This window comes from Quercus suber, unplaced genomic scaffold (assembly GCF_002906115.3).
Source record: "Quercus suber isolate HL8 unplaced genomic scaffold, Cork oak 2.0 scaffold_1657, whole genome shotgun sequence".
NCBI lineage: Eukaryota > Viridiplantae > Streptophyta > Magnoliopsida > Fagales > Fagaceae > Quercus > Quercus suber.
Window position 1 is genome coordinate 1 of NW_027071015.1, and position 927 is coordinate 927.

The following is a 927-nucleotide window of genomic DNA, read 5'->3' on the forward strand; positions in this document are numbered from 1 at the left end:
ACTCCGCCAATTCTACAAATCATGCCGCATTCAAGGCAATGTGGATTTTATTTTTGGAAACTCGGCATCTTTTTTCCAAGACTGCCAGATCTTAGATACTCCTCGACAAAATACATCAATAAAAAACGAGACTAATGCCGTCACTGCACATGGGAGAACAGATCCTGGCTAGTCAACAGGTTTTGTTTTTTAAAAATTGTTTGATTAATGGCACCAAGGAATATTTGAAATTGTACCACAGCAATCCTAAAGCACACCATAATTTCCTGGGGAGGCCCTAGAAGGAGTACTCCAGGATAGTTTTCATACAGTGCAACTTAGGAGCTCTTATTTCACCACAAGGCTGGCTGCCATAGAGTGCCGATTTTGCGTTGAAAACGCTTTATTATGGGGAATCTAGGAATTCCAAACCAGCTTCAACTACGTCCCAAAGGGTAACTTGGAGTAGTCAGATCCTTGCACAACACATTGACACATATTCTGTTGAGAATTTCATTCAAGGAGATTAGTAGATTCCACCATCCAAATAAGAGAGAGTTTTGAGATTGTTTTATTGGGTATGACTTACCTCCAGTGCTTTTTTAACTAGAATATTCTTTTGTCTCATTGAGAAATTACCAAATTACCCATTAACTAAATAAAAGATAGTGATTAAAACTTACTACCACTTGTCATTGTACTTTTTATTTTATTTTTTATTTTTTTTAAGAAGAACTTGTCATCATATATTTAAAACAACTGAAGATGTTCAGTTAAAAAAGTACTGGAGATAGGCTAAACTCTTATTTAAACATTAAACCTTATATTATAATTTTTCCATTCACTGCATTAAATGTCATGTGATAAATTGGTTTCAATGAAATTTATTTAAAATTTTGAAGTTTCAGGAAACTTAACAAAACGCTAAGGGTTTAATACATTATATGA

The 927-nt window shown here is 34.0% G+C and overlaps 1 pseudogene; it reads left to right on the forward strand.

Annotated features, from left to right (window-relative positions):
- The first annotated feature begins 7 nt into the window (after positions 1 to 7).
- On the forward strand, positions 8 to 509 carry LOC112009714 (probable pectinesterase/pectinesterase inhibitor 51; annotated as a pseudogene).
- Positions 510 to 927: the final 418 nt, after the last annotated feature.